The sequence below is a fragment of the Falco cherrug genome, unplaced genomic scaffold, assembly GCF_023634085.1.
Source record: "Falco cherrug isolate bFalChe1 unplaced genomic scaffold, bFalChe1.pri scaffold_35, whole genome shotgun sequence".
NCBI lineage: Eukaryota > Metazoa > Chordata > Aves > Falconiformes > Falconidae > Falco > Falco cherrug.
The window spans coordinates 1,590,609-1,599,991 of record NW_026599480.1 but is presented as its reverse complement, the minus strand read 5'-3'; positions in this window follow the sequence as shown (position 1 = coordinate 1,599,991).

The window sequence follows — 9,383 nt, the reverse complement described above, 5'->3', positions numbered from 1 at the left end:
GGAAGTTTTTAGCTTCCCCCCCCCCCCTTTTTTTTTTTTTTTTCCCCCCGATGCAAAAGTTTCCCTTTTACTTTTGCTGTGAGGTCCCTCTTGTTCCTGTGAGATTCCGCCTTATTCCGTCCCGCCCCCCGCTTTCCGTCACGAGGCCTCCGGGATTTTAGGAATGGCAGTAACCTCGGGTTTGCTCGATCTGCCCTCAAGATCGCTAGCGGCCACCCCTTGGTCAGCAAACCCCCTCCCAAGGTACCTTTCCTCCTGGGGACTACGCTGCGCGCCGGACGTCTCCGTGCGTCTCACCAGCCGCCCCGTTACTAAACATACCGTTTTATCCGTGGATCCAGGGGTTTCTCTTCTGCTCCCGGGTGAACAGCTGAGAAGAGGAGGCTCCTCCGAGGAAATCTCCCGGGGCACGCCTAGGAGCGTCCGCTCCGCAGCTGGTCCCTCAGCCGAGCAGAAATCCTCCTGCCTGGCTCGCCAAACTGACGTGCGGAATTAGACTCTATAACTCGAAAGTTATAAAGTAGGTATGTTTATTGCGCGCAGATGCACGGGGGATCGCTCCTCCACAAGCGTGCATACCCGAAGTGACGAACCATCTCACATTTATACAATGAACAAATGAATATTCAATTAACGCCTATACATATTCGTTACCTAAACCCCCGCTTCGTATGTTAATTAGCTTATCAGTCCGTTCCCTGGAATGTGGTGGTCCTGCAGGTTTGTAGGTGATTCATGTTCTTGTGACCATCCGATCTTCTTCAGGTGATTCATGTCCTTGTGACCACCCGATCTTCTTCAGGTGATTGTGACCACCCAATCTTTTCCAGCAAGGAGACTTAGCACTCCCTCCCTCTAGATAGCATTTGAATGTCTCTCATCTTTTCTTATTCTCTTTTAAATAGCCCCTTTGTTAGAGGAAGAGGGGCAGGCGTCTCCCCTTTGTTAGAGGAAGAGGGGCAGGCGTCTCCCCTTTGTTAGAGGAAGAGGGGCAGGCGTCTCCCCTTTGTTAGAGGAAGAGGGGCAGGCGTCTCCCCGTCTCCCCTTTGTTAGAGGAAGAGGGGCGGGTGTCTCCTCAAAACTGTGGTTGTCACCGCACCCATGACCAGTCACCATACCCACATTCCTTAAGCAGACACATACAATCACAATCCATGTCCATTATCCCCATTTCACATTATTTCTCCATATCACTATAATTATTAATCCTATATACACAGATTGACTTCAAATCATCAAACGTGTCAGTCTTCCAACCAAAACAGAATCAGAGTTCCGATATTACCTCAATATCAGAACAAATACCAGAACAGAATCAGAGTTCTGATATTACCTTAATACCGGAACGAATACCAGAACAGAACCAGGTGTATACCTGCGGTGCTAGCTAACCGGCACACGCCATCCTGCATAAGAATGCAATGATCTTACACCTTACGGACAGCTTTACAGATGGAGTGGTCCCAGAACAGAAATATCCGAAACAGTACTGTTCAAAATATAATATTTACAATTAATATAATATTTGAATAAAGATAGTACCTTTGCTCCGCAAGATGGAGTCCTTGTCTGCTCCTGCGGTGATCCAGATGAGACAAGGAGCCCCTCCGGGAAAATCCCCGGGGGTACCCTAGGGAGTCCCCGCTCGCTCTCAATGGGTCCCGCAGCCGAGCAGAGGAGGTCCCGTCTGGGTCGCCAAATTGATTTAAAGAGTCAGTCACCAAGATTCGAGTGAGCGGAGGAGGTTATCTTTATTCGCCAGCGCTGGGTGCATGGGGGATCGCTCCACCAAAGTCATGCACACCGAGGGGATTTTTCAGTCCCCTCTTTATACAAGCAACTCAGACCTATTCATTAACTTTCCAGGAAATCGTTTACATATTCATTACAATGCCAGGAACTCATTTACATATCTCACTAAACTAGTGACCATGATTTAAGTCCTTGTCTTTGCCACCTTTCATAAACAACAGGAACTTAGGACCAGACAGCCTTTTTAAAGATGACAAATCCAAGGACTTCGCAATTAGTACATCCGTCATGTTAGCAATAAGGGTCCTTGCACGTTTCCCAACTTTTAGATAAACATAAGTACATTATCCTATAGATAAGTGGTGCATCATTCATCATTCAAGAGCATGAGGAGGGGAAAGATATTCAGCTGCTTTAAGGTTTCTATTCTACAGCACCTTATCTTCTCACTGCCTGTCATCTAGCACCCACAGCAAATAAGCAGGGGACCCGCAGAAGGCACCTTCCTTCAGTTTACAAACCCTGACCCATTCCTTGGGCAGATCGAGCATGAATGAGTGTCCCTGAGTCCCAGAGCAGCTGCATTATAGAGCCTTCACTGCAATGCTTGCAAGGAAAGGAGCACCTCTCAATTCTTACTGCACTGTTTTACCATAACTAGTTGTCCCCAGCACCAAATCTTGTGCGTTTCTACTTGAAAAGCAGTTTAGAAAGCCCTAAATGATGACAAAGTTTCTTTCTAATTTTTTGCTCCCAAGTAAACAAAGTGTTTTGTTTGTCTTGCAATAAAATGTTTTTGATTCATATCCCAAAACTGTCAGGGCTTGGTGAATACAAAATGGATTTCTTCCAGGATACGGAATGAAAAGATTGAGTTGTTCTCACTGCTCTGGTCTCCAGGAGGAGCAAAGAAAAGACCGAACTTGCTCCATACAGGAAATCTAGCCCAGCTGTAATAATGATGAGGGAGAAGTGAAGCGGCACTTTCCTAACAGCTATTCTTGGGCTAAATTCTAATATATTTTGCAAATACTGGGAAAGTAGTACCCCTGAAAGCCAGAAGGTCAGTCTTTCTGATGAGTGCTGGCTTCTTACCACTGTGCCACCACCAGGCACAAACAATACATATATTTCTCCTAAACTAACTCTCAGAGGCAGCTGTGGAAATAAACCATTGTCAGCCCAGCCTGAGATGAGCACTTGAAATGTTATCCCAAATTACTGTTTCGGAGGCAATGGTGGGAAGCGCCAAGTGACTTGGAACTAGTGCAACCAGTTCTGCCTCTTACACAAGAGGTCATTAGCATTTGAACAAGGTAGTGACATGACACTTCACAGGCAGAAACCTTGCTTTGAAGAATACACAAAAGCACACACATCTCTCAGTTATTTGAATAGGGGAAAAGGTTTCTCTTGTCCATCCCAGATTTTCCAGGACACCGCTATGTGTGTTTACTTGTCTGGAAGATGTGCCTTGTATACCCACCCAAAAGTAACTCACACTCCAGTGTGGAGACAAAACACACACGGGTTACTGGTGACAGGTCTTTCCCAGTGTTGGTAGACACAAACTGTTGGGATGCTGTCAGGTACTGCAGTGCTGTCCCTGCTTGCTGCAACTGAGAGACGGGACGCAGCTTGATGCAAGCAAACGTCACTTTAATTAGCTGAATATCATGATTATATACACACAAGCAATTGTTACATCTAATTCTGATCGGTTCAAAAACTTGCTTATTCAATAACTATGTGGCAACTCCCGCGAGGACCTCACACTAGCTATTTAGCAATTCAGCAATAAAGACAACAATGTCTGCAGCTCTTGCACCACGTCTTTGAGCAAGCTGACAAACCGACCGCCTTATTCCTTGTATAGTCTCAACTTGATGATTAGTCCCTGTTTCTATACCCTTCAGTAATTTCTCATGTCCCTTTCACCAGGGCTTGTGACCCACAAGCTCGAGCACATTCCTTTCAACTAACTGATTGTTACTTGTGGTCCTGCTTCCCAGGCCCCCTCCTGCGCCTGCTCTCGTCCAGCGCATCTGTGTGGTTCCTCCATTCCCAGCTGATCTGCTTGCGCCCACATGCCAGGACCTGTCCAGAGCAGTTTTTCCCCTGTGATAGAAAGTGCAGCACAAGGCTGTGCCGCAAGTCTGGAAACCCCTCCATGCCCCAGCAGAGTATGGGACAGACTACCACAGCACAGCCCCTTCCCTTACCTCCTCCCACCCTTGGGGTCTGCAGCTCGGAAACGATCCCTTCCCCTCACGTGCCCTGCAGCTCTGGAGTCCTCATTTGAAATTTCAGGGGCAGAACTTATGAGCGGGGCTCCAACAGTCCAGCTGCCTGGGCATGCGGGACTGGCAGAAAGGCATCAGTCCAGTTTCCAGGGCCTTGGTGCAGTTTGGTGCCTCACAGCACAAGGGTTGTATCGACATGATGAACATCCGACGTTAGGGGCAAACTCCATCTGCTCCTCTTCAGGAGAAGTTTAAAGTGGTTCCCAAAGTCAATAGGAGTCATGTGTGCATATCTGAGGGTCTTCACTAATCCATCTGCTAATTAAATAATAATTAAAAGCCATGCTGTCCACATGCACTGCAATCATTACTTTTCATAATTAGCTAAACGTGTAAGTCAGAGCCACTGCTTCAATTTTTTTTTTGTCCGCTGCCTCAGCCATCGCTTGCTTTGACTGCCTAGGCTCTTCACCAAGGCAGAAAATTGGTTTAGCTGCATTTAATGGGTCTGTGCTAAGTACCACTACATGCTGTGAACTCCTTGATGCCTATTTAATGACCCTTGCCTATTACAACTGAGAAAAAGAGATGATTTCAGGATGACGTTCAGCAGTGGTCTGGAGCAGCAATTGAACAAATCCAACGAAACCCAAAGAAAATGGTCATGCCGCCTTAAGGTTGCTACAGCAGGTGCTTACAATTAGAAAGCACTCAAAGAAACCCTGGGTGTGGGCCAACACTGTTTACTACGTATTGACACGCTCTTTCTTCAGCTAAACACGTCTGTTGGACCACTTGCATTGGTGCTTTCCCCAGCTTTGGAGAGAGAACAGAAACGGTGTGAGCAAGGCAAGAGAGCCACGGGCACAGGGAGGCTCCCACTTGTGTGCAAAACACTGGCCCTTGGGCTGCTTTTAAGACTCAGCCCAGTCCTCACTGCCTGGAGCACGTTTTCCAACAGAATTCAACTCCAGTTCAGATAAAAGCCTATGTTTTGGGCGTTATTTTGATGTGGTGTAAGGAGAGAGAGACACACACACTAAAATTAGGCTATGGCTGGTTATCAGCCCAAAGAGGCTCCCTAGCACCAAAGTAGGGTTGGGTCCTCTGCTAAGCAGAGCAGAACTGCCAGTTGGACAACTCAAGCTCAAACTTCTCTGGAATAAGGCCCCACCTTTTTCCTGAATGAGTATTATTCCCTTGCCAAACTGCAGTTCTGCTCAGACCTCAACATTCTGCCTGCAGGCTTCTCGGGAACAAACGTAAGTATTATTTTTATAATGGGGAAAGTTTCTTTTTTCATGCTGCCCTAACTCAAAGCCAGCCAATGCAATTTTGCTCAAGCTTTCAAACAATAATGCCATCTCAGAAAATGTCTACAGATTGTATTTTTGAATGACTCCAAAACCTGGAAGCCTGTGTCTACGTTGCAGGAGAACAGACTGCCCAGTTACACGATTGCTTGAATACTCCCAGATCATCCCATCACATGTAGGCTCTCAGCTTCAGCATTGAATTTAAAAGTGCAGCAGCTTTAGGCATCCCTGGAGGCCACAGTACAGGCAGGTACCTCAAGCAGAAATTCAGATCTTTGGTGCTGAAAACGGTCTCCTGGAAGTGCTCACCTGCCTCCATTCCCTAAAACTGGAGCCTAAAGCAACCATACTCCTAATGTAGGTACCACACCTAAGTGACTAATGGGTAACTGCTGGGCTCACGCTGACTGTGCAGCTCACCACCCGGGGAAGCCGGGGGTCTCTTTGCCTGGGAGGGGTCCATGTTACATGGCTCCCAGCAGCGAGCGGCAAGATACAGGTGTCTGGCACTGCAGTGAATGATGATGTGCACATATATATCTCCAGGGCAACCAGGCAAGCCCAGAAGAAACTGACGCTCAGGCTGAACACAGGTAAATGAGCCCAGCGGTGGATCTGGAAAAAATCTACACCTAATCCTGCCCAAGCCGGAAGGTGCTTAAATTCCATAAGTATATTCTTTTTCACCTGCAAGAGCCCCGGGCATTCAGAGGAGTCTCACTGCAAACCCCCAGCCGGCCTGGTGGTGCAGGGGAGCTGGAAACACGAGGCACAGCTACGCCCGGCAGGACTTGGAGAGGACTCTGTTAAATAAAGTCCCCTGAGGTGTTCAGTTCAGTAGGCATTCTCAGGACAGATCTAACATGCGCCAACTGGATGAGAGTCATCTGAAAGCTCAGCTGCAGCAGCCGTTCTCACTGAAAACGTATCCAGAGGAGACACAGGAGGTATGCCCAAGCTTCCAGAATTCCTTCAGCAAGTTGTGAATGAGGCATGAGATGAAAAATCTCTCCCCAGCGGACAACACACAGACAAAGCTCAGCATACACTGCCCTTCCCTTTTTTGTTTCCCTCTGCTTTAATCAAGGATACTCCACAGTCAGCTCGAATGAAAAAAAAAAAGCCCTTTACAAATGCCCATCAAGCCCAAAAGTGTCAAGACTATAGAAAAATGGATGGGGAAAACCCCTTGAGAAGGTATTTAAAATATTCAGTACATATTAAAAAAATTTCCCTTTTTTTAAGTTCACTGAAGCTCCCCCTAGCAAGATCAGCTCCTGCTTAGGGAAAAGTATGAACTGTGGTTATTTGTGCAAAGGTAACCTTTCCCACTAATATAAAAAAAAAAAATAACTGAACCAAGTATTTCAGAAGTTGTAAAGACTGTTTGAATCTGTGCTTCGGGTTTTGTTGGTTTCTTTCATCCTGGTTAACACTGAAAGTTTACTCTTGCCTCTTCCAGAAGTAGCCAAACAGGCAATCAGGGATATTCTCCAGACCTTGGGTCCCACTGCTGGTGGCTGTCTGCCTGTTTTACAAAGTACTTGGAACACCAGGTTAACCCAGGACGGTACAAAACACATGGGCATCAGGTGAACCTGGTCTGGACCTCAGAGCCCAGCTGGATTTCCCAGATCAGTAAATGGCTTTTGAAACAAGCACTACCTACAAGTCCTTCAGGGTTGTCTTAAAATTTGCTCATTTTGTCTCAGGTTTAGTGAATAAATAAGCTTCTCTAATTAGCGGCAACATTTCCTTTAATGTTCTCTATACCTGCTGAATGTAATCTAAATGCTAAGATAATGTTATTCTAACGTCTTCAGGAACTGGCACCTCTGTAACAGGGACACTGACTGATCTGTGGTGAACAGCAGGAGTAGGTAAGCACTGTGAGAAAGCAAATCTCTTCCTTCATCCAACACCTTTGGTTGACTAAATGCATGGATTGTTTTTGCATTTGGTCACAAGTATCAAGATCTCAGCTATACTTTCCATTCCAGCTGTAGCAGTCAGGGACTTGTACTTCTAAGTTTGTGCATCTGCTTTACTCCTAAAAACATCCTGAAACCCCTCCATGAGAAATACTTCAGCCACAATTCTTCCTCTTCCAAGTTCCTGAACCTTGATTTTCAAATACATGGCATCAAATTACGATTCCCTCATCATCAGAACTGTTGCAAAGAAATTACATGCTTTTCTCCCAAGAGCAAAGTTTTAACAACTGTGGAATAAATCTGGGCAAGTGGCTGGTGTAAAGGCAAAGTATCTTTCCAATGGTAGAAAATACTCATCACACCTACCTGCCTGAAAAAGTGCTGTGTTGTTATAACAAAGACATCAAAGCCGCAGCTGGCCCTTTTAAGGTCACCTTGAATATTGCTTAATTGCTGGGACTGCTCATCACCCTCTTCCTTCAGTGTCTGAATGAACTGCTTTTCAGCATCTCGACTCTCTCCCGGTTTGGGGGAGAATACCCTCTTTGGGGTGGTTGGCCTTTGCTTGGGATGTCCTACAAAGGAGAGAAGAAAAGACCATCAGGGTCCCTTTATATGTATGGATATGACCTTCCTGTGTTTCTAAGGCCCTTGGGACTCAGCCCTATAAAAGAAAAAAAGGTCTGTAGCATTCACACAGATCTGTAATGACTTTCAAAAAAAGCAAGAGCACAGCGCAATATGTTTCTGTAGGGGCCAAAGCTCAAACCTTTGTAACCGTCATCTCACCTCAGGCTCTGAGCCTGAAGGTCTGCTATGAGCCGGGGAGAGCTCTCCCAAGAACGTCTTACTGAGAACTGAGGTTGTTAGAGGAAGGTTCCCTCTCACCTATGTTAGACATCGACAACAACAGAGGTCTGCATCTTGATGCGTGATGCTGGACCCCCTTGGATAACAGTGAGAGAAATGGGCACGTCCGGACTGAGATTCAGCTTATCCCCTTGTGGATGTGGGAAACAGTAAGATGATGTCTACATGGTACACATGATTTCTTTGGCCACCTCAACCCCAAGTCTGGTGACTTGACAGAGGTCCCAGATGGCCTTTGTAGATTTCCTTTTGCCTCCAAATAGGACAATGTGGGACTGGAGTTGTCCTTCCCTGAATGCAAACACAGCATGGGTTGCTTGCTATTGGGATTCGCCACTTCTTTTTCTCAGCAATACTGCAGTCTACCTTGCCAGTCCCCCTTGCTCTGCCCTTTGTAACACTTCTAAAGTTGCAGCACAAAACAGATCTGTACAGAAATGCCACCAGGTGCCACACGGTGCTGACTGTTACACCACTGACCCTGCATGGCTGCTCTCTCTGCACCATCGGTCACAGCAGCAGCGCTGTACGGTTTGCCCGCAGAAATGGGCCCCGACCGACTCTGGCTCCTCTGACGTGCTCCAGGTTGGCTTGAAGCAAGTCTGATCCTGTATAAAGATGTGGAACCACTGGTGTAGCTTGTGTTCAGGATATCAGCTCAAACACGGTGTCATATTCACGTGAATGGCTCAGGAGCTAAAGCTCGCTCATGATAAGCCCCTTCGGGGAAGTGAGGCCTTTATCCTAATTTAAGTTCATTTCCTGCCTGGGTCAGCTACTCCTTTCTCTGGAGATACTCGGGAGGATGAAGCAAGAAAGGGCAGTGTTCTGGTAGTGCCAGGTTGCTCAAGCCACTGCTTGGACCATCTGTTTTGTCTTTATCTTCTCAGCTTCCTGAGAACTCTCTGCAAACATCAGGCTGGGGCAACACCTTTGATTTAACGGTTCTTGTTGCTACCCTTGTGTCTCCTCAGTTGTTGCTTTCTAGCTCATTCCTGAATACTGGCCAGGAATCCCTGGTTCACTTCTTGAGCTCCTCCCACTAGTATCAAGCTTTTAGCCGAGGAGCTCGAGTCAGTAAGAAAGGGGCAGAAAACAGCCAGACACCTTGTTCCCATGCGTTACTAGAAATGGAGGACATTGGTCTGGATAGATGAAAAACGAACACTGCTGTGCTGGCAGCAAGGGTTGGGTACGGAAGAATCTGGGAAAAAAGAAAAGGAAGAAAAAAAAAAAAAGAGTATCTTGTGGTCTTACAGTCTTGTAGC